Genomic DNA, 23,668 nt, shown 5'->3' with positions numbered 1-23,668 from the left:
AGGCAACTCCGTGTAAATAGTGCCCATAACCCGTTTTACCTTCTTTTCCGTTCCTTCCCCTTACCTACTGTGTCTCACGTCAACCCCTCACGTATATATCACCGAACCGGTTGTATAAATACACCTACACCGGTGCCCTCACTTCCTGGGTTCCCCAATGGGAAAACATAAAACAGAACACTTAACTAAAAAGTTCTTTTCTCCTCCGCATGTGGCGCTGGGACACAACGAGAGGAAGAGAAGGGGTCCCTGCAGAGCCCGGACCGAGACTGACCAGCCCCAGAAGACCCCGCTCCCTTCAAGCCATCATAGATCCAGCTGCCCCTGCCCGACAGACAATCCCTGAGGAAAAAAAGACATTTGTCAAAATAAAACCTTACTTACCTCGTAGTAGTCTCCGTGCCCCTTCATCCATACCGCCACAACTGGTGTCAGAAGTGGGATTCATCCGTTCCATCCCGGTACCAGAGATGGACCAATTGATACAACACCTCATCAAGGGACAAGAACAGTTAGAGTGGGTGGTCGAACGCCAGATGAGTTCAGCCCAGGCTGACCGAGAGGTGTTTAAAGCGGCCATGTCAGTCCAGATGGAGGGTCTACAGAAAGCCATAAAGGAACCAGGAGGAGCCCCTTCGGTACCACACCCTTCGGAAGTGTCCCTCCAGAAGTATACAGCCGGAGAAGACCCGAATGCCTTTCTAACGAACTTTGAGAGGGCGGCCAGAGCATGTGGGTGGCCTGAAGAACAAGCATTTGCAATGCAACAGGTCTCGCATTAATGACTTTTTGAGCTATTGGCTTTGATAATAATAATGCAATGCTCAGGCTCGAAATAAAAACAGTATTCCAAACAAGGCACTCCTAGGCAGTTGTGTGCTGTATGTCCATAAATGTTCCTTGCTGCCTCACCAGGACTATGGCGTGCAATGTAAAGGGAACTTCAATACAGCAGATACAGTGAATTTCTCTGGAGCCAAGTTACACAACTTCCACATATTGCTGCCCGTCCTTAGAATATCATCGCTATTAGCAATGTGGATACCATTACTGATATACTGATGGCCACAGCAATCGTATTCTCCTTACAGGAATTATTTGTACATTTATGGCTTTCTTCTATAATGGGTTATACAGGACTACAGATCAAAGCATGCAACTAAAAAACTTGGACAGGATGAGCTACTCGCGCACTGAACCGGATACCCTGACAGCCTACAGATGCCAGTAATGCCTTCCTATCCATATCCTTGCTGCATATCTCCTGAAAAGACTACGACATCAAAGCTTCACATACCAAGTTGACTTGGTCTCATAGGGTTCTGGTTTCTAGTGCCTTTATTTTGTTTTCCTCGCGAAAGTCTGTGAAGTTGCTGCTGTGCACGTCATGCATGAGAGAAAGCTGAACTAAGAGGCTTCTGTGTCGTGGAGTGAAATAAGAAATGCAATAAGGCTGCAGGGAAATCTTTAATTACCAAAACTGTACTGCACATACATGGTTTCACAAACTTGGAGCAGCAGACCGAGGAGTCACAAAGCAGTGGACGGGTCAGGTAAATTAACAGAAACTGCACCCGTCCAAATGATAACAAACTAAAGGGCAGAAGGTGGAAGCAACATGCGCATTAGTAAATGCACTCGCCCAATGAGGAGAAACAGGGAACACATTAGCGCCGCCCGTGACCAAAGCAGCTGGTGTCTGCAATTTACAGCATGCAGTGATCTCCCTTTGTGGCGAAAGAGCTGCCTGGGCAAATAAGGACAAACTGGGACGTAAAAAAAATGAAAATAAGCAGGACAGATACATTAAATCAAACTAGAGTCCAGCAGCATGGCGTACATAAAAAAAAAAATCAAACTGGTGTCCAGCAGTGTGGCGTACATAAAAAACAAGCAGCAGACCTGCTTTAACTTCGCTGCTTAAAAGCAGTGGCTGGAGCTGGACTGCAGCGAGACTCTTGGAGAATGGTGTGTGACTGAACGGAGCTCCGCAAATTACAGCCTCACCTGTCAGTTCGTTCGCAGCATCAGAGGTGCCTATATAAAAATAAAATAACGAATGTCGGCAAACCTGCGCATGTCCCTTAATTAGGACTCTGCCATTGTTTACCTGACCTGAGCTCGACTGAAATGCTTCGCTGCGCACAGAAAGTCTCCACACTCGGCAAAGACTCGACTTCCGACTCTTTGAAGGTGCCAATGAATACGGAGGACGGACTGAAGGAAGCTGACGTCATCCAGCCGAATCCTGCGCAGCCGCCGTCTTGCCCAGCTCGTGCACACTGAAGGAAGCTGACGTCATCCAGCCGAATCCTGCGCAGCCGCCGTCTTGCCCAGCTCGTGCACCGCAGGGACTGCCGTAGCAGCACTGGAGCCCCTGGCCGCCTCGCCCCCACCCATTAGAGCCCACAAGAAAACAGGGATTCCAGCAAGAAAAGAGCCCGGTGAGGTAAGGGGGGGGGGGGAGCGTGTGTGTCTGCAGTGTGTGTGTGTGTGTGTGTGTGTGCGTGCCTGCCTGCGTGTGTGTATGTGTGTGTGTGTGTGTGTGTGTGTGTGTGTGGCTGTGGCTGTGGCTGTGTGCGCGCGCATAAATGAAACTGCAACTAATTCAAGCCATGCACGTTACAAGCAGCCTAAAAAACGGGGCTGGACGTGCGCGTTCGCGCACCCAAATCCGCACGGCTAAGCTCGTAACACCCTCTTGTCCCCAATTCCCCCGAGACGGCCAGCTATACGTCTCCAGCTGGACGCATCCTTCGGATGCTATTCCAGCGAGACCTAAAAATGGCCGTATTTCTTGGCTCCCCTACTATCCGGAGATGCGCAGGCTGCGTACCAAGTCACAAATGCCACAGGGGACACCCCTTACCAACAGATCAAGACCGTGATTCTCGACCACCTGGGGCTGGACGCGGAAGCGTACCGAGTGAGGTTCCGAAAAGAGAAAGGATTGCCTGGGGAAAATCCAAAGACCTTGTTCTTCCGGCTCAAAAACGCGGCGGATAAATGGATACAACCTGAGAATAAAAACAAACAAGAGATCATGGACTGTATATACTTAGAGCAGTTCATGGAGGCCTTACCCTATGGGACCCAGAGGTGGCTGAAACAGCATGCGGGGTTAACACCAGCACAGGCCATAGAGATGGCCGCCATTTACTCTAGGGCCCAACCAAGAGCATACCCCTGGGACACTGAGAAACCAAAAACACTACAGGGCCCCAAACAGGAGAAAAAAGGGAAAATCGGGTCAGAACCCCCAAGCCAAAACCGTACAAAACAGAATATCCAGTGATGAAGGGTCCCCAATGCTTCGACTGTGGGGAGTGGGGACATATCGCCCGGCTGTGTCCACGGGGGAAACAAACCGAAGAGCCGATGGAAGTGGGCTACGCTCCCAAGGCCGTGATGTACACGGCCAAAATGGGCCCCTCATTCTATGTAAGGGTGATGGTTAACCACAGATGGGTTAAGGCCTTACTGGACTCGGGGTGCCGACAATCAGTGATTTAAAAAGCATTAGTTTTACCCCAACAGCTTATACCCAAAACCCAGGTGTTTATTAGATGCATCCATGGGGATGTAAAACCCTATCTCGTAGCGGACATGTCTTTACGAGCCGTAGGGCGAAAACCCTGTTTGGTGAGAGTAGGAGTGGTAGAGACGCTGCCAGAGGATTTGATCCTAGGGGTAGACAACCCTGACTTTATAGCCCTATTTCAGACAAATACCCAAGGAGCAGGAGAGAGAATAGAGAGCACACAGCCCTAATAGCAGCAGAACCATGGGCACTGGACCGGAATTTCCGCTTTGCCCAGGCGAACGATGCGACACTGTACAATGCATGGGAAATGGCTCATGCCAACCAAAATTACCCCAACGCTCCATTCCCCAGATTTATCATTGTAAACAAACTGTTATACAGGGAGGGAAAGGAAGGTGACCCTAGACAACTGCTAGTACCCAAAGACTTCAGGGAACAGATTCTATACTACGCCCACACACACATTTAACAGCTGGCCAGACAGGAGCAGAAAAGACCCTACAAAACATCCTCAAATGGTTCTTTTGGCCTGGTCTTTATAAGGAGGCCACATCATTCTGCAGAACATGCGAAGTGTGTCAAAAGAGAAACCTACAAGGACCCCCGGCGGTCCCCTTACAACCGATGCCAATTATAGGCCAACCCTTTGAGAGGGTTGGCATGGACATCATTGGGCCCCTTCCACGTTCCACCAAAGGGAATACCTATGCATTAGTTATTGTAGATTATGCTACAAGATTCCCGGAAGCTTTCGCACTCCGATCACCCACCTCCAAGAACATAGCGGAGAAATTCCTCGAGCTATTCTCAAGGGTGGGGTTCCCCAAAGAGGTCATAACTGACCAAGGGACACCATCAATGTTCCCTCTAATTTTTTTCCTCTGTGTGCGGCAGTGGAGGGTCTCTGTGCGCTGCAACCATGGCTATGTGCGCCAGGAACCGAACCTCGCGTGTCTGCGGCGCCAAATGCCACTCGTTTTTGGTGCCCTCTGTCCCATTTTCTATTTCTATTTAAAATTATTTATACAGCGCACGTACACCAGCGGTTTCATGGCGCTAGACTGACAGAGAGCTAAACATGAGGGGGAAGCTCCGATTATTTAGTTAAAAAGATTTAGCAAAGAGATGTGCCTTAAGCTGTTTCCGAAACAGTAGGTACGAAGTAGAAGCTCTAAGTTTCAAAGGCAGTGAGTTCCAAAAAATCGGGGCAAGGGTCGCAAATTTAGAGCCTCCCCATTTCTTTCTCCGGAACCGTGGGACCGTTAGAAGGGATTGGGTAGAAGACCGCAGTTCCCTGGCGGGGACATAGGGAACAATCTCAGATGAGATGAAAGCCGGAGCCATGCCCAGTCGTGCTTGGAAGGTGATAGAGGCAAGCTTGAACTGGACACGAGCACAGACAGGAAGCCAGTGTAGGGACTTTAGGAGGGGAGTGACATGGTGGGATTTAGGGAGTTTGAACACCAGGCGCGCCGCCTGGTTTTGGATCTGCTGCAACCGCCGAAGACTATATGCAGGAATACCTGCATATAGGGCGTTGCCGTAATCCAGGCGGGACACGACCATGGCAAGAGTAATCAGTTTAAGTGCATCAAATGAGAAAAAACGGGACACCTTGCGTATGGTACGCAGTGCCAGAAAGGAGGAGGAGACCACGGAGCTGACCTGGGAGTGGAGGGTGAGTTGGGGATTAAGCTTGATGCCGAGAGTTTTAACTGAGTTTGAGGGGGCAGGTGGGGGGCCAAGGGAAGGGGGCCAGAAGATAGGGGACCAGGGGCTGGATGAACCACCCGTCAACACCAGCTCTGTTTTGTCTGGGTTGAGTTTAAGATGATTGTGGTTCATCCAGTCACGGATGTGAATCATGATGGTTTGAAAGTTAAGAGCAGAGTCGGGGGAGGAAGAAAGGTTAAAGACAAGCTGGAGGTCGTCCGCATAATTAAACACGGCGACCTCCATTTGTTGCAGTGAAAAAATAAGAGGGGAGATGTATAGGTTAAATAAAAGGGGGGAAAGGGAGGAGCCTTGGGGGACCCCGCACTGAACATTACAGAAGTCCGCAGTGAAGTCACCCAGGCGGACAGCCTGGGTGCGGTCCCTCAGGAAGGAGGATAACCAGACCAGCGCCGTACCCCCGATCCCCGCCGCCTTGACACGGGAAAGCAAGATGGAATGATCCACCGTGTCAAAAGCGGCTGAGAGATCGAGGAGGACCAGGGCCTGAGGTTGATTGGTATCCATACCCTCCCTGAGGTTGTCAAGGACCGAAAGCACTACGGACTCCGTAGAGTGTGCGGGGCGAAACCCGGCCTGGCGGGGGGCGAGGACCCCATTCTTCTCCACAAAAGAACTCAAGGCAGAAGTAACATGGCGCTCGAGAACTTTCGCCAGAAACGGCAGGAGGGAAATGGGGCGAAAGTTGGCTGGAACTGAGGGATCAGCGCCCGGTTTTTTCAATATGGGGACAATGACGGCGGATTTAAGTGAGTTAGGTACCACGCCCTGAGAAAGAGAACTGTTAAGAGCGTGGAGAGGAGGGTCAGGACAGCTAAGGAAGATGTGACGGAGAATATGGGCCGGGCAGGGATCTAGTGGAGAACCAGATTTGACGAGTGGGATTATAGCAGTCAAAGATTCTTGAGTTAGAAGTGGGAGGGCAGTGAGGTGTTCCTTAGGGGGAGGGCACTGAGGGTCCACAAAAGAGGGGGAAGGAGGGGGGATGTTGGTTTTTATAATGGCAATTTTTTGAATAAAGAAATGATTGAGAGAGTGACAAAGATCCTGGGAGGGAGTGGGTTTGAGGGAGGTTCTGTCCGAAAACGCCAGATTATGGATAATCGAAAAGATTTCCTTCGATTTGTTTTCGGCTGCGAGTATTTTGGAGGAAAAATAGATGGTTTTTGCCTCCAAGATGTTTTTTTTGTAGAGAGTCAAGATGTTAATAAACTCTAGTCTCAAAAAGGGGCAATAGTTTTTCCTCCAAGCTCGCTCCGCCCGGCGAACCGCTAGTTTAGTGGCTTTTAGATCTTGATTGAACCACTGATTGGCATCCTTCTCTCGTTTGGTTGAGACTCGCTTCAAGGGGGCAACCGAGTCACAGCCTGCAGAGAGCCATAGATCAATGGCCTTGACCTGGGAATGAATAGGCAGATTTTTCAGGGAGGGAAGGGAAGTGGTGAGTAGGGAAGCTAGACTGTCCGGGTCCACTCGGCCCCATGCACGCACCCAGATGTTTTTCGGGAGTGAGGGCTTGACCTGAGGGTGGATAAGGAGCGAAAAAGAGATCAGATGATGGTCAGACCAAGTGCAGGGCGAGACAGAGGGGGACTCTACTGGGCAATTTAGGGACCAAATCTGGTCAAGAGTATGACCCTTGATGTGAGTGGGAGAGTGAATATGAGAAATGAAATTAAGAGAGTGGAGAGTGTCTGAGAATTCTTTAGAAGATGAACATTCCGCCGGATCAGAGGGCCAAAAATTAAAATCACCCAAAAGCAAAATGGAAGAATTATTGACTGTAGCAGTAGCCAAAACTTCCAGAAAGTCCGGGAGAAATGATAACGCGGATTGAGGGGGACGATAGATAAGTATACTCGTTTTTTGTGCCTTTCTGCCCTCTGTCCCACTCGTTGTTGTGCCTTAATGCCCTCTGTCCCACTCGTTGTTGTGCCTTTATGCCCTCTTGCCCTCTGTCCCATTGTTTTTGGTGCCCTTCTGCCCTCTGCCCCACTCATTTTTGGTGCCCTTCTGCCCTCTGTCCCACTCGTTTTTGGTGCCCTCCTGCCCTCGGTCCCACTCGCTTTTGGTGCCCTTCTGCGCCACTCGTTTTTGGTGCCCTTCTGCCCTCTGTCCCACTCATTTTTGGTGCCCTTCTGCCCTCTGCCCCACTCGTTTTTGGTGCCCTTCTGCCCTCTGCCCCACTCGTTTTTGGTGCCCTTCTGCCCTCTGTCCCACTCGTTTTTGGTGCCCTCTTGCCCTCTGTCCCATCATTTTTGGTGCCCTTCTGCCCCACTCGTTTTTGGTGCCCTTCTGCCCTCTGCCCCACTCGTTTTTGGTGCCCTCCTGCCCTATGTCCCACTCGTTTTTGGTGCCCTCCTGCCCTCTGTCCCACTCGCTTTTGGTGCCCTTCTGCCCTCTGCCCCACTCCTTTTTGGTGCCTTTCTGCTCTCTGTCCCATCGTTTTTGGTGCCCTTCTGCCCTCTGCCCCACTTGTTGTGTATATGTGCTTTCATAAGGTCCAGTGGTAGAAAATTTGGTTGAGCGTGTGAGGCTGGATACAAGAAGGTTATTTTTCAAGTTCTTTTAAGGGGAATCTTTTGGTAATTTCTTATTAGAAGTCTCCATCCGCCACCAACAGATCATCAGAAAACCCTCATTAATGGCTATTCATCATCATCATCCTCCTCCTTTTGTCTAGTATGTTTCTTGCTAGGCAAAATCCTGCAAGGAGCTAAGTAAACATGGTGACCTTTCACTCATGGTGTGGCATCTCACTCACACCTAACAACACAATCCGCCTAAAAATGCAATGTGCATGTATCAACACCCGCCTTCCCTATCCGAAGGTGCTACGCTCGACACTTCTCTATTTCCACCAGTCATCTCCATTTCTCAATGACATTGACTAGGCAGCCAGAAAACACACTTGTCAAACCATAATGGAAAATGCATTTGTACTGCACTATTTTTTAAATGTTGTGCCGCCAATTTATATCTCTATTTCATTTCATCATTTGTATTATTGTGCGGCAAAGAAGTGAAGCCCATCTGATCAGAAAGTATTTATCAGAATGCCCGGTTACAGTTGTGTTCATTAAGTTTCATATGTGGGACTTGACTGTGTGCGAGCTCCATAAGTGTCTATGAGCGGCATCAAGAGACAAGGTAGGTGGCCGCGCACGTGGGCAGGCGAGAGGGAGCTGTGGTTGTCGGGAGACACCATCACTGAATGTTGTCTAGTGGCTGTGTTTTAGCCATGAAACCAGGAGACTTCACATCGAATACTGGGTTTACCATGTTAATGCTGGTTCTAAATATTGTATTAAAAATATCTCGCCATGCACTGGTGTTTCCCTATGATGGATACTTTCTTGGCATTGCCATCAAAATCCTCCCACCCCAGGGCTGGCCTAGATGGAAATTGTGGCTTCAGGAGATCGTTTTTATTTTTGACTTCTTCATTTGGCTAAATACTGTGTACTTGGGCATTCTTATTTTTTTTACCTTATTTTTCTTCTCCCATTTTTTGCCGAATTTAGGAGCACTTCGAATCAGACTTAAAAGTTCTAGTAAGTGATAGATTAAAAAACTGGACTGGAACCAAACACACTCTAGCCTAGACAATACTCACGGGGAAACAGTCCTGTCTCACAGTCTCAAACAAAATGTCCTAAAGTGGAAGTTGTAAAGCCTTTGGGGGCAAACAGCACAGTATTTCAGTCTCGGATCTCCTACTTTACAAAATGTTTTGACCTTGGTCAAATTATACTCGTCCTAACTTTACTCGTCCTGCGCTTCCGGCCCCTTATCTGTCAATATGCAAGATCTTCAGAGCAAGCCTAGTATGAAGATCTATTCTTAATACTTACATTACAATAAAGATGTGAAGATTTGAAATTTTTAACACTTCCCAGTGTTAGAAATGTAACCCAATGACTACTGAAGTCATGAAGTTGTTGCACACTGTAGAATCCACCGCATTCCTTAGCACTGTCTTGTCTGGCTAGTGTCTACGAAGGCTGGCTAGTTAGTCATTCAGGTTAATTCACGGTCTTGGCTGCATTTAAACCTCGCAGGAGGCGCCCCCACCCCAGTCAGGAGTTTAGAGCTACTTAATTATAGTAACTCGCATTCCTCTTCATTAACACAAATTATTGCTGGCTGCTGAGAGGCAATTATTCACAGCCAACAGCAAATGGGGCTGAAAGACAACACAGGGACACGCAGCGAGGTGACCCGAGGGGACCAGCCTGGTCGCACATCACTCCATATCTTCCTGCTCGCTACCTCTTCTTTGCTGTGTCATTCGTGCAGCTGGCTCTGGAGCAAGGGGCAGAGAGGCCCAAAGCGGGGCAATGTCACAGATAGGATGGCTGGAAGACCGATTAGTTACTCTGCCTGTCAAGACCAACGTACAACACATAATAGCTTTCCACTGCAAAAAAAACACAATTAGGCTGCATGTGTGCCCTCGGAGAGACCCGTGACATTTGTAATTAGCACCCAGAGTTCATAGGATTACAGAACTTGACTGCATTACTCGAGCAAACAGAACCTGCCAGTAGCTTGAGGGTGTTTAATTTCTTCCAACAGTAGGAAGTGTGAAGATGCAGGGGCGAAAGAATACAAAGCTCATTAACATTCAAATGGTCTTTTAAAGACCCGTGAAGTACTCGGCGCGGCTATTGTGTGCCCGGAAAGCTGTCTCGGCCGGGCTGACACCCCGATAGGGGTGTGGGGGGTGAAGGCCTTTAAGCACAATGGACTCTGTGCGCCTGCAAGCACTATGTAACTGCCTCCTGCATGGATTTCCCGCCGCTCGCGTTTAAAAAGCGGTCGCGCGAACGGTCTTTTAGGGATGTCTTTGTCACAGTGTGCGCGCTAAATCCAGGACACAGCGCGCTCCGGTTGACAATCGTGCGCGCGCGCCCACCCGCGCACGTTCGTGGGAACAGTGGACACCATTCGTGTCCAAATTGATGAAAGAGGTGACCAAGATATTGAACATAAGGCAAATAGGCACATCAGCATACCATCCCCAGACGGATGGACTGGTGGAGCAGTACAACCGCTCCCTTAAAACCACGTTGAGGAAAATGTTATCACTGGAACAGCAGGACTGGGACAGGTTACTCCCGTTGGCATTATATGTATTAAGGGCCCAGACACAAAGTACCACCGGTTATTTGGCGTTTGAGCTGCTTTACGGGAGACAACCCAGGTCCCTCCTGGAAATAACCCAAGAGGCCTGGGAAAGAGAGGAACGGGAAGAGTCAAGGTCGCTCCTAGAGTATACCCAACTCTTGCGGAGCAAGATAGGGAAACTTAGGGATCTGGCCTATTCCAATATCGAGCGGAACCAACAGCGACAAAAGGGGGCTCATGATAAAGGGAAAAGGTGGAGAGTTCTGAGGATGGGCGATTGGGCCCTTGTCCTACTGCCTTCTGCCTCACATAAGTTCCGTAGGGAATGGAAGGGTCCCTATCAGGTCATTGAAGTGATAGGAACCACCACCTATAGGCTCCAGATATCCCCAGCAAGGAAACAATGTTTCCATATCAACTTTTTTTTTAAAAAAAACGGTTGGGGCCCTTCCCCCGAAACGCACATTTCGGTTTGCCTTCCACCTTAGTGTCCAACACCCTAGGGGCCTTACCCATCAACCACGAACTGACCCCAGAAATGAAACAGGAATTAGATACCACTCTTAGAAACTTTGCAGATCTGTTTTCTGACCAACCAGGACGCACCACCTTGACCGAACACCGTATAGACACAGTGCCAGGAAAATACGTGAAAATAAGACCATATAGGATTCCAGCAGCACGACACAAGGAAGTGAGAAGAGAGGTACAGGAGATGTTGAGGTTAGGTGTTCTCAGACCATCTCACAGTAGCTGGTTGTCACCTATCGTTATGGTAACAAAACCTGACTGTACCACGAGGTTCTGTATGGACTTTCGTGCCCTCAATTCCATATCATCCTTCGATGCCTACCCCATCCCGAGGGTGGATGAGCTGATATAGCGTGATTCCCCTATGCGCTCTATCACCACGCTAGATCGAACTAAAGGATACTGGCAAGTGCCTCTCCGGGAGGAGGACAGATGTAAAACAGCCTTCTCTACTGACGAGGGTCTTTTTGAGTTCAATGTGTTGCCATTTGGGCTACATGGAGCCCCGGCCACCTTCCAGAGGTTGATGCATGAGATACTTCACTGTTACAGATCCTTTTGCTCGGTATATCTAGACGACATTGTTGTATTTAGCAGATCATGCAATGAACATCTAAACCACTTACAAACCATCCAACCATCCTCACAGCCTTAAGGAAAGCAGGGCTACACATAAACGCGAAGAAATCTAGGGCCGCCTATTCCAAGGTGAAATATCTGGGGTATATGCTGGGAGAAGGTGCTATAGCTCCACAAGACGAAAAAGTAAGAGCTATAAAGGAGACCCCATTCCCTGCCACATAAAAGGACTTAAGGGCCTTTTTAGGCCTCATAGGATATTATAGGCGGTTCCATCCCAACTTCGCAGAGACAGCCAGTCCCCTGACCAATCTCCTCAAGAAGGGGGTGAACCCAAAAGAGATACAACATCCACCGCATGAGGCCAAAGCAGCCTTTGAGAAATGAAAGGACGCCATAACCACCAGCCCCGTGTTAATTGCCCCTGACTTTGACAAACCCTTTTTAGTGGCCACTGACGCATCTGACACAGGCATAGGAGCGGTCCTCTCTCAAATAGGCAATGACGGACTTGAACACCCCCTCCTGTATATTAGCAGGAAACTACACCCAAGAGAAAGGAAATACCCTACCATCGAGAGGGAATGTCTGGCCATATGCTGGGCAATAGAGAAACTAAAATACTATCTGGAAGGGAAACCCTTTACTCTCTTTACGGACCACTACAGTGGATGAATAGGCAGAAATCCCAAAATATGAGGGTATTGCGATGGTTCCTATTTCTCCAACCCTACTCCTTTACCATCCAACATAAAAAGGGCAGAGACCACGGCAATGCCGATTATCTCTCACGTACCTATCCTCTCCCCGATCGGGAGACACCAAGGGGGGAGGAATGTAGCCGTGGGTCGGGTCATGAAGAGGGAACTGATTGGTGGACAGCTGACCTGAGTTCAACCCCCTCTCTTCCACCATCTCAGGCTCACTGGGGCACCGAGTCCGAAGAATGGTGGAAACAGAATACGAGGAAAAACGAGGCAAGTTGTCCAAGTTATCCAAGTTGTCATAGATCTTGTTCATTTTGAGGTGAAAAAAGGTGCAGTCTGTTGCATAGGTCTTAGGTGGGTGAGATGTGCATTGTTTCGTTGCAGGGTTTGGCAAATTCATTGATGACTGAGAAGAGTTCTTTGGTAATATGAGCGTTGGTGAGAATTCTGCCTTGGAGGGATTACTTCTTGGGGATTTGATGAGTTGAAGTTGTGCTGTGGTGGCTGTTCTGTAGGCAGCAAGTGTTTCTGAGGATTTGTTGTTCCTTAAGGTCTTTTCGAGTCGTTGACAGGTGCGCTTGGATTCCAGGAGTGCAGGGGTGAAACAGCTTGCTTTCTTGATGTGTCGTCCTGTGGCTTTCTTGAGGGGGCCATGTGTTTTGGTGCAGTTTGTGATCCAGCGGAGGAGGTTGTGTGCTGCAGAGTTGATGTCTGGCTTTTTCAGTGGTGGGGTGCTGATGAGGGTGGAGGTGAGCTGGTCTTTAGTGACTTTGTCCCAGCTTCTACGGGGGAGGCGGTGGGCGTGCTTGTGTACGGTGTTCTTTTTTTAAGGAGATGCGGATGCAGTGTTGGTCTGTCCAAAGGAGTTTTGTGGTGTGGCTGTTGGAGATGCCGTTTCCTTCTGCAAAGATGGGGTAGAGTGTGTGTCCCGCTGTGTGTGTGGGGACTTTGACTAGTTGCTTTAATCCTTTGTTGGCAAGGTTCTCTAGGAGGGAGGTGGTGTTGGGGTCATCGTGGTTGTCCAGGTGGAAGTTTAGATATAGTCTGTGGAGACAAGGGAGTGGGGTGCAGTGAGGTCGGTGAAAGGAGAGCGGGGCTGGGCAGACTGTAGTTGAGGGCTTCGCTTAGAGTCGCTTGAGGGGTGGTCTGGATCTGTAAGTGGAGGTGCTCTGAGGGTTCTAGTGTTGTCTGGGCCTGTGGTCGTCATGCAGAGGGTGCTTTTGTGGATGATTGCGATGGGGACGTCCTTCTGCAGGCGCGGAGTTGGAGTTGGTCCAGGTATCTGTGAGAAAGGCAACATTGGGCGCATAGGTATTGAGGAGGTCGCAGGTTTCTCCTGAATGCTTGTGTATGGAGCGCACATTGAGGAGGAGGCAATTGAGCGGTTTGTGAGCAGCGAAGTCTGGGAGCTGCTGCTGGGGTCTGGAGGTGGGTGAAAGTGCAGCAGCAGTGCAGACAGGAGATTGGGCATTGGGTGTCAAAAGCGGGCTGTTGTTGCTGCGTCTGGGGTTGAGAACGTGGAGGGTTCTGGAGTCAGTGGGGGTGGGTCGGAGGAACAGGGTCCCTGGCGCTGGTCGTGCTTGCCTTTGGCATGCCAGCAGCGTGCCCGCCATTAAGTAGGGAACGGGGAGGGTGGGTCAGCTGGGAGGCAGGAAGGACGCACTGGAGGGGGAAAAACAGCACAGGAAAATAGGAAAACAGAAAGAAAAGTAAACAGAAAGGGAAGAAATTAAGATTAAAATTAAAAGGATGGAAAAGAGAAAAAAAGAGGCAAGAGGGACAGAACAGCAGAAGAGCAGAGTGCTCTCTCACTGGACTACCAGGGATGAGGAGCAGGAAGGAGCTTGCAGGTGGAGGAGGGCCTTGAACACCCTGCAAGAGTGAGCTCAGGGCTCCGAGCGGGGAGCGTAACTCTCAGTGGTGGAGCTGCGGGGGGAGAGCAGTCACACTGACAAGGTCAGTGGCCTTGCTCTTCCCCTGGAGACATGATGACATCCTGCACACAGTTCGATGAGTGTTAAATGTGCAACGCTCGCAAGTAATACTGGCGTTTAAAGTCACTTGTACACATGAATACTAAATACTGTTCATAGAATCCGGAATCTTCTCCTCATGTCTGCCTGAAGTAAAATATCCCCACACAGTTGTCCAACCAGTATTGAAACCTTTGGGGGGTGTATTCACTGCTGCACTGGGTTCCGGACTGCCTCATGTAATTGCAGTCCTCCCACTAGCTCCTTGTAGCCAATTTTTGTAATTATGCCAGGAACCTTCAACAGATGGTTTAGATTGGAAGTTTGATTCAGCACTGCAATACGAGAGTAGTCATCCCTAATCCAGTCAACCACCAACTGCCTGGCTTGGAATGCCAGCTCCCCAAACAGAACACATAACCTTAGACATTACATACATTCCAGCTCTACACAACACAGGCTTGGGAGCATCAGTGTCCACTCGGCTGCTACGTATAGCTACAGTAGACACAGCAGTCCCCTGTCTATATTGAAAGATAGGGGAGAAAGCAGACTGAGACAAGTCTCAAACTTTTCTCAACTGCAAGGGTTGACCTAGTCTCATAATGAATGGCTTTTCGATTGTCTGTTCTTGTCTACTCAATTTGAGGAAAGACTTCTACCCTGTGCTCTCATCAATAAGGAAGGAATGGCCATCAAAATACTGTTCCCCAGTTTGCAATATAAAAGTAAGCTGTGGAGTGAGAAAGGTTAATTTTCAAATACAAACAGTGAGTGATCTCAGCTCAAAAAGCAGATCAAACGTTTTCTTGACTTGGATCTATCAAGTGGCAGCAGAGTAATAGAAGAGCAGGGGACAGCAAATAAAAGGAGCACCTCCCATTAGGCACTGTAGACCTAACTCTTAATTTCACACAGCTTTATTCGATCATTGTGAACAGATCATAATAGCATAAGAACACATATAAAAAATATCCAGATCAATAAATATTCATATATACATTAATTAAAAAAGTATGAAACAAATTGTGTTGTGGTCCAATTAAAACCTTTAAAATAGGTTATAAAAGAAAACACAGTTCATAATATGGTTACAGGGTGCTGTTAGAAACTATGCACACCCTTTTCCTCTTCCTGAGGCAGGCCAATAGATATGAGGCAACACAGAAACAGACCAAAAGTTCACATAGGGCTTTTAAAAAATATATTGCGACCCGACATAGTCTAAAATGATGATGTCTCAGAATTGGCAGTATAAACAATTTCCTTGCCTCAGAATATTTTTGACAAAATAGTAGGATATGCAGATCTGTCTGCGCCACAAGGTTGTTACAGGGGCAGCGATCAAGATCTGCTAGCCTATACTTCTTTTGTGGATATCCCAGGAGTAACGAGATCATGTTTAATCTGAAGCGCAGTTGAATAAATCCATGCTAAGTAATGGAAACCATCTCCTGGTATTAATGGGACCAACCCATACGCAATAGTAGAATGGTCGATCTGTTTTTTTTTTCCTGTGGACGTATTCTGCTCTTAAGGAATATAGAACTTTTAACCATTTCTTCGTGACTCCCTTACAGGAGTCAGGGTCCTGAAAGAGTTTTTTCATCCCTATAGCCTTCAATACAGTTTCTACACGATTTACCCACCCAATTATTTTGTAATAATCTAGGTTGCAGCATTCTCTTATGTCTGTGTCAAAACTACCGTAGTTCTTTGCCAAATGGATAGCCACAAGAGGACCAGGCCCTTCTTATGGTGTCGCTCAGAAAGGGGAGCCCTAATTTGAGATGTAGAATATAATTTGAAGCCGATTGGTGTAAGGACACATGGTTTTTAAAAAAGGAGTCTACCATTTGCTGTAACAGGCTAGTATTGCCCATCCCGCACACGCCTACTCCATATGTTGTGGCTGATTTTATTTTGGCTTGGTAAATATTTTTAGTTACGTCCAGTGAGCTTCCACCCCATTTTTTTGCAAATCTTTTAAATGCGTTTAGGCTACTTTGCATACCCTCTGCTCTTGATTTTACTACTTTGGACCAAGAATGACCCTTATCAAAGAACACTCCTAGGTATGAAAAGGAGTCCACCACCTTAATTTCATTGCTGCCATCTGGAATTGTGGAAGTTTCTCTGCTCTGGTCGCTCCGGCCACAATTATGAAAGATTTTGTTTATTTTACTTTTAGGTCAAGGGAAGCCATAAAGATGGCATAAGCTTTAATTAGTTTTTGTATGGCCAGGCCCGTTCTTGCCATCAGCACCGCATCATCGGCGTAAGCCAAAATCAGGAGGGGGGTTTGATCAAATTTGGGCACGTCCAAAGAGAGAGCAGACAGGGAGGATTCGACTCCTTTCATATAGATTGAAAAAAGGAACGGGCGGGCACACATCCCTGTCTAACTCCCTTGTCAATTTTAAAATGATGTGTGCACTCCCCCTTTCTACCATACCTTACACAGGCAGTGGCATTGTCATAGAGCTGGCGGATGAACCCAATAATCGGTGGGTCTATACCCATGTCCTCCATCATGGACCATAGCCTAGAATGTGACAAATAGTCAAAGGCTGATGTTAGGTCCATGAAGACCATGTTTTGGTACCCATTTCTGGCTTTCCAGTACTTCTCTATAGTTAGGGAAAGGTTTAGGGACTGGTCGACTGTCACCATACCTCTCCGGAACCCATATTGTGCCTTCAGGATTATGTGTTTCTGCCCACTCCTCCAGTCTGGCCAATAGGACCCTCCCCATTAATTTGGAGGTGGTATCGAGGAGGGATATAGGGCGGTAATTCTTTGGTGAGCCCCTATCCTCTTTTTTTATAAATCAGGACTATTACATTTGGTTCTACGAAGGTTGTGAGCCTGTTAATGCAATGCTGTTAAATGTGTTTGTAGGTAAGGGACCCACATATCGTAATCAATTTGGAAGAGGTCAATCGGAACACCGTCCGGGCCTGGTGCCTTACCGGAGATACAAGATTTTAGTGCCCTTCGGTGCTCGATGTAGTGAAGACTAGTCCTTCCTGAGTAGTGTTAGGTGGGGAGGGTGTTTGTGTGATTGGAGGAGGGGATAACCTAAAGATCTCTTCGAAATGTCTCACCCAAGACTCTTCATCTACATTAACACCTAGTATAGGGTCATTAATATCTTTAAAATAAGGAGCGTTTACAACTTCCCAGAAAGCTTTGCTACTGCCCGTGCTGGCTACTTGTTCAAGATCATTCCACGCCAGTGTTTTTAAGTCATTCTCTCTCACCCTCCTGGCTATTTCATATTCTAAGCGTAGTGAACGGATCTTGGGATAGTCCCTGGGAGGATTATTTAAAGCGTTTACAAGATCAGGTTTGTCTTTAGTGCAGGCCGAGTCGAACCACTCCTTTGTGCTACTGAATTTGATGATTTTGCCCGCGTAATTGTTATTTTTGCCAGAAGGGCAGTGAATCTGGTGACCTAACTCTCTCAAGATTCCCAGTGCCATGTGAGAGTTGCTAATCTAGGGCAGTTTTTTCTTTTGTAATCTGGTACTTACGGTCAGTGGTTAAAATGGAATTAAAGAAATGTGGTTATTCAATGTCCCAGAGCAACTGAGAAGTGCTGATACTCGCTCATTAAATGTATTGAATCCCACTGAGAAGTGCAGGTACTCGCCCTTTAAAATGAAAGAGCAGATACTCAGTACTTGCCTATTTGAAGCGCTGCTTATAGTCCTGGTTAACCAAACCAGAGTCCAGCCCTCATCACCATAGCACATGGGCAAAATGCATCCAGTCATTAGCTTTTATGTGAGAAGCAGGGCACAAGTCAAGGGTACACATGGTTAGATGTTGTCTACACACTATTTTCACAGGATGGGGCGCCTTCTACCCTGCCAAAGGCTGGGCCCCAGAGAAAAATTGTCAACTTGTGCCGGTGTAATTTTCAGACACTGGAACACATTGTGCAGTGGCTGCACGGTGTCTGCTTTCGTTACAAGCAACAATGTGCAGGTGGGGAGGGGACTTATCAGATTTCAACTGGGCCCATAACAAAGGCCGAAGTTGATGGGCCATAAGGTCTCCTTTTGTTGGTGTATCCTTGCTGGGAGCTATTATTGGGAGCCTCACACCTAAATGTAATGGAGGGGAAACAAAGGCTCACAGCTTATCACTTCAGAGGTAATTAAGAGAAGCATGCTTTTGACTTTGTTCAATCCCTGTATACAAGAGATTTGTCTGTATTTACACACTTTAAACAACACAAATTTGATTTTTTTTACAACACTATAGCACTACTCATCCCAATGCAAGTTGTCAGAGCTCTTTACATCACACATACACAATTATACAATGACAATAAACCATATCTGTGTAAATCAATGTGCAGGATGTATTACATAGGACAGTGACAGTTACAAGGTGTAGGAGCCACGTCCTTTATAGTTCACTGTGCTATATTAGAAGGATTACATTTTAATAACTGTACTGCAGCAGTAAGCCACTTATCAATTTACATAAACTAAAAAATCGTTCATCTCCATGTTACATCATGTGCTTTGACGGAAACATATTAAATCCTTCTATGTAACGTTCATTCAAAACTGGGACTAAACAAAACAGATCTCTCCAGAGTTATTTTACCTTTATTGTTATTCGCTGAGATTTAGTTGACACACAAAGATCTCTGCAGTAGGTGCCTTAACCCCATAAAATATTTTAAAATGCAGACTTTGCAACACATTAAGCAGAACAGATTTACTACGACGTTTCTCCTTGTTGCCAATTTCTTTGTGGTAGGGTTTACAAAAACTGAATGAATAAGTTGAGGCCCAGATTTTGCGTCATGGATGCGTCACTTTCTTGGCACTAAACCCAACGTGAAATCTCATTTGTTAAGTATTGGAATGCTCTCAAATGTACTCATGTTACACCTGCTGAACAAGTATGAGGTCTTAAGATCGGATGCCACTTCCTGTGAGGGGTTTGGCACCACTTTCTGTGATGTCACACGCCATGATGTATTTGATTCCTGCCTAACTTGGTTAGTCAGGCCACTTCTTTTTTTAGAACGTGTGCCAAGTGAGAAGCAAATGCATACGATAGCAGTCTTTTTTGTTTTGCTTCAAGTCAAAACAATTACCTAGCGCACATCACGACAAATAGTTGTCAAAGTAAATACCATAATAACTAAATACCATATAAGCACTTATCATGGCTCTATTTTGCTAATGAAATATTCCTCCTCATTATGGTTGGAAAAAAATCGAAAGGCATTAGCTTTTCCTCTTACATCCCAATCTAACTTGCAGCTTAGTTCTCCCTGTGAATTTGTCGACTTGCACGCCTCTACTTGGTTTTAACATTGAGGGGCTGGATGAGCTGCATACAGCTAGCTGTCTTGCATGTGTTAATACGACTTACCTGCACCTTGAAATACAGATCATACGCCACTTAGCAGCAGGCGCAGGCTTGCCAGGCTGCTGCCAGTAAAGATGTTCTGGGTTTATCAAATAACATTAATTCAACCTTTGAGAGTTAAAAGTTTTTTCGGCATGCGACCCAGCGGTAGAAAGACTTCCGGTGACGCGAGCCACCCGGCCTTTATTTAACCTACATCATAGTCCATCGTTTCATGTGGCTTCTTCGAAGGATCTTCTCAGTTGCATTTCCACCCAGAGCCACCCGGCCTGATTTACGTCATGAATACACCGCATCAGTAGTCAACAATTGTTTTCAGAGGATCACAATTAATGAAGTGGCCGTTTATTCGACACAATATGCCAAGGAAGGCGTAAAACGAATACGATTGTAATTGCACAATCCACTAATTGCCTGTTTTATTATTTTATACTCTTTTCCCCGTATTTCAAGGTAGCTATTCTGCTTAAAATGTATTTCTGAAATAAATAATAATGTACCTAATCGTTTTTTAAATATAGATTTTACTGCGCGCTGGACCTTACAAAATAGTGAACATGTTTTAACAAGTAGCGTTAAAGAGTATTTGGATGTGAAATCGCTCCTTTTCAACATGGCCGTACGTCTTGATGCTTCAATAAATTGTTAACTTGTCTTTTCTCTGTTTCCATGGCGCCATGTGTTAGTACAGCTGGTCTTCGTACTGTGTTATGCTGACAGCCGGGTGTCATCCTTAGGAGCGCGTCAACCAAGAACGAGCAGGCGTGTAAGTGAATTAGATTGCATTTAGATGTTTAAGAGGGTGACCGTATTAAAACGAATGTAGAACATAACATTTTTGGAAGGTGATGAAGGTTTGCAAAGAGAATTCCGTAGTGGCCGTCTTCGAGACAAGTTGCTATTTAGATGTGGTCACTGTGTGTCACTAAGAAAAATCAGACTGCAAAGACCTTAACGAACTGTTTATCTTTATATTCATATTTCTCCTAGCGCGCAAGTGTTGAACTCTTGAAGATCAGACTGCTGGTTGTCTTGTTTGTAAGGCAGTGCAAAGTGGGTGCTTCCCATTCCCTGAAGCGCTCTTCATTTGCTATGGACCTAGCTCGCACGTCTCTGTCCCACCTCCCTTCTGTCTGTTCCTTCTTCCCCGAGGACATTGGAAGTATCTAGCGACACTCGACCCAGACGGAATCCTAGACACTATAGGAGACTGCATTATTTAAAATCGGGTTGCGCACCTGCCAAATGAGGGTAGTGTAATGTAGGTGGTGTCAAGGATAAGCAGGACGCTGGGTGAGGGTTCATTAATTATTTATTTAGGTAAGTACAATTTAGGTAGAGGAGCGCCGGCCGGCAACCTCCGGTCATTCACTGTTCTCGGCGCGCAATGCAGGGATGCGCGCGCATCCGCCAACATGGCCGCCGCACGTCACGTCTACGTGACGTGCATAAACTAGAGCGCACACTACATAGCTCCCCTTTTTCCAAACTTTGCTGAGTCACTTACAGTTCAGTGTCCAACTCGAAATCTCGAAATCTGGAAGGTCTTACCACCTGCCTTCCACTCCTCGTAATCCTGATCGGGTTCTCCATAGTCTCTTGGCTGTGCCTCTCATGGCCTTCTGCTCCTTCACTCATAGCTCCACCTTCATTCATGCTTCTCTCCGACATGTCCATTCCTGTTCCTTGACTCCCGTTCTCTTCTTCTTCTTCTCTTTCCGTCCCAGCTCCTACTCCGCCTTGCTGCTCACTGGTACCTTGTCTCCTCTCCTCGTTCGAATCATCCGTGTCTTCCCATTCAGTTCCATGTTGCTCCCAGCCCAAAACTTTGTTGCACCTGGCCATGCGGTCCTGGGACCACACATTCCCATCACTCAGCAGGGCCGCTCGATCATACACTTCCACCACTTGCATCGGCTTGCTGTACTTGCTGTCTCCTTTCTTCTGTAGAGTGGCTAACTTCACTCGCACCCACTCTCCTTCTTCCAGGCTTGTCCTTTTAACATTCCTTCGTTTGTTGTAATGATTGCTGTAAATTGTCTGTGCTCTTTCCAGGTTGGCCCGCACCACTGCAGGGGACCATTCGCTGGTGACGATCTTTTCCTTCCAGATCCTGTTGTCATGCGTGAATGGTTCACGCCCCCTCAGTATTTGGAATGGGCTGTACCCCGTGCCAGTGGGGGTTATTCTGTAGGCCCACACCATGTTCTCCAGCGCTTTCTCCCAATTTTGTTCACTTGATATGGCAGCTTGTATGGCTCCCATCACTACCCTGTTAAATCGCTCCACTAGGCCGTTACCGGCCGGATGGTAGATTGCCATGTGTTTGACAGTGATGCCATTTCTTTGCATGAACTTGTTCCACCTATCCGACGTGAACTGGGGCCCATTGTCACTCAAGATCGATTTGGGTATTCCTTCCCTAGTGAAGGTCTCTGACAGAAACTTTATGATGTTTTCCGTGTCCATGGACTCGTCCACTCTCAACTCCGGCCACTTTGAATATCGATCCATGAGTATGCACACATACTTCTGTGTGCCTTGGTCATCTAGGACAGGTCCCAAAATGTCTACAGATAGTTCTTCCCACGGGTTAGAAGGAGGGTCAAACTTCCCTATCGCTGGCCTCAAAGGTTTTAAGGTCTTGTCTGCCCGTTGACATTGTGGACATTCCCTGACATGCCTTTCAGCCCTTATGTCCATGCCTGGCCACCAGTAGTTTTGTTTTGCTCTCGCCTTGAGTTTCCCTATGCCCAGGTGTCCCTCATGTAGCAGGTCCAAAAGTTTAGATGTGAGGCTCCTTGGGGGAATCACCTTGTCTCCTCTGTAAACGAATACCCCCTTGTCTCCTACCGACAGTTCTTCCCGCACTTCATAGTACGGCCTGAGGCTCGCCTTCACGTTCCTTTTATCTGGCCATCCTTGTACAATGTGCACCTTTACTTCCTTCATGTCGGTGTCCTCCTCGTATGACTCTGTCCATTCTTGTTGGCTAATTAATTTCTCTTGGTCTTCTATGAGAGCTACCAACTCTCCACCGTCTGCAGGGTCTTCCACTCCAGGCTCCATGGCGGATGCCCTACTCAGGTAATCCGCTACTCGGTTCCGGTTCCCAGGGATATACTCCACGTCATACCTGAACTCAAGTAGTTTTAGGGACATTTTGGATATCCTGGGGGTGGCACTGGCGTGTCCACTCGATGTTAGCACCTTCACCAATGGTTTGTGATCTGTTTTGAGTAGGAAACGTGTTCCCCACAGAAATTGCCGGAATCTCGTCATGGCCCATACCACCGCCAGCATCTCCTTCTCAATCACGCTGTATTTCCTCTCTGTGTCCGTCAATGCTCTGGATGCAAAACTGATTGTCTCCATTTCCCCTCTTCCTCTGTCTTGCATGAGTACAGCGCCCAGGCCCTTGTCACTGGCGTCAGTCGTCAGTACGGTGGTGCCTTGTGGGTCGTAACCCTTGAGAGGAACTGCTCCTGTAACATCCTTTTTGATAGTCTCGAACTCTGCTTGGGCTTCCGGTGTCCACTGGAACACAGTGCTTTCCCTGGTTAGCAGCCTCATGTTGTGGGTCTTAGAGGCGAAGTGTACCACAAATTTGCTGTAGTACTCCGCCATCCCCAAGAACGACCTGACCTCTTCCTTGTTCCTGGGGGGCGGTGCATCCGCGATGGCCTTTACGTTTTCAGACTTGGGTGTAACGCCTTGTTGTCCGATCTCGTGTCCTAGGTATGTTACCGATTGTAGGCCCAACCGGCACTTTGTCCACTCCGCTGTAAGGCCCTTGTTCTCCAGCGTTTGTAACACGTTCCTCAGCTTCTGATCGTGGTCCTGTCTGTCACGCCCCATCACCAGGATGTCGTCCTGGAAATACTGGACGTCCTTGCAGTCCCTGAATAGTTGGTGCATAATTTTCTGGAAAACTGCAGCCGCCGAGGCCAGCCCAAACGGCATACGACAGAACTGGTAACACCCAAACGGGGTGATGAAGGATGTAAGACTTTTACTGTCCGGGTGGAGTGCTATTTGGTGATAGGCCGATGTCAAGTCAATGGTGGAGT

At 47.5% G+C, this 23,668-nt stretch overlaps 2 protein-coding genes across 2 annotated transcripts in view; one reads left to right on the top strand and one right to left on the bottom strand.

Moving 5' to 3' along the window:
• Window positions 1-19,814, bottom strand: part of FASTKD3 (FAST kinase domains 3) — a 164,601-nt gene extending 144,787 nt beyond the window's left edge. Inside the window, exon 1 of the mRNA XM_078687628.1 lies at window positions 19,602-19,814. The gene's annotated coding sequence lies outside the window, so the exon portion shown is untranslated. The remainder of the gene's footprint in view (window positions 1-19,601) is intronic.
• Window positions 19,815-20,202: 388 nt separating this feature from the next.
• MTRR (5-methyltetrahydrofolate-homocysteine methyltransferase reductase) overlaps window positions 20,203-23,668 on the top strand; it is a 415,823-nt gene continuing 412,357 nt past the window's right edge. Inside the window, exon 1 of the mRNA XM_078687627.1 lies at window positions 20,203-20,364. The gene's annotated coding sequence lies outside the window, so the exon portion shown is untranslated. The remainder of the gene's footprint in view (window positions 20,365-23,668) is intronic.

This window comes from Lissotriton helveticus, chromosome 4_1 (genome assembly GCF_964261635.1).
Source record: "Lissotriton helveticus chromosome 4_1, aLisHel1.1, whole genome shotgun sequence".
NCBI lineage: Eukaryota > Metazoa > Chordata > Amphibia > Caudata > Salamandridae > Lissotriton > Lissotriton helveticus.
This window is presented reverse-complemented; position numbering and strand designations above follow the sequence as displayed.